Below are 1,146 nucleotides of genomic sequence, written 5' to 3'. Positions count from 1 at the left end.
TACTCGACAATGAAAATAAATCGACGGGAACCGTAGTCTACACTAGTGCCGCCCATAAATTATATATACAAATATATATATGTATATAAATTTAACGCCTTCAAAAATATATTCATCAATGAATTTTGATCCATAAAAATTTCATGAACATGAAGGATGGTATGTGACATGTACACAAAATGGAATACTTGCATGAAGGCAGAAGAAATAAATTTTCAAAAAGTGGGGAGTGGGAAACGACGACTATAAACACTACAAATATTTAAGCTCATTAACAGAAGAAACAAGATACCAAATACATTTCTCCACATGTATTCATGCGTGAAAAAAGAACCGTTACTATGGTAAATGACAAGTTACACATTTTCAAAACTTTTTCAAACATTTTCTATGTACTTCCATCATAATGATGTAAATATTTATGTTGTAAAAACAATATAAACTTACATTTCTGTTGTTTCTTATTCTCTCGGATTATTTTCTTGTTTTCTTTGTCCTCGGAAGTTTTCGTCAATGCATTTTCCAACACAGGAGAATTTAGGGAAAGATCAAATTCCGTACACGGAGACATTACTCCTATTTTGCGCCTTCTATTCACCATTTCATCACGTTTGTTTTGCCATTCTTGCGATCGACGAAGACGACGTTTGATTTTAGGATCAATGCGTTCAGTACATTTGTAAGCAGTTTGATGGGATGACATGATTGATAAAAATTAATCGTTAAAATTTCAAAATAAACAATTCAACAGCAAAACTCGGATATCCAACAAGCACATTAAGTTGAGTAAAAATGATTTGAATTTTAGTAGTTGATTCTGATTGGTTGACTGTCAAAACAACGCGACATCTAACGGAAAGCAGCACAAAACAAAAATAGTAGTTACCTCCCCTCTTCACATTTTGTTATTTTGTATTTAATCACAAGAGACAAGTGTTTCTTTTTTTTTTTTTTTCAAAAATTGGAGAACCTAGACCTATATTCTATGAACAACCCTTCCTTCACTGCTACTTTTAGAAAGACTTTAACAGAAAGAAAATTTATTCATCTAAAAGAACCGAAAAAAGTTATAACATTACTTTCTAACAGTGAATAAACATTTTTGGTTGTTGTTGTTGGCACTCCGTCGCTTACGACGACGAGGGT

This window comes from Octopus bimaculoides, chromosome 13, assembly GCF_001194135.2.
Source record: "Octopus bimaculoides isolate UCB-OBI-ISO-001 chromosome 13, ASM119413v2, whole genome shotgun sequence".
Taxonomy (NCBI): Eukaryota; Metazoa; Mollusca; class Cephalopoda; order Octopoda; family Octopodidae; genus Octopus; species Octopus bimaculoides.
This window is presented reverse-complemented; position numbering follows the sequence as displayed.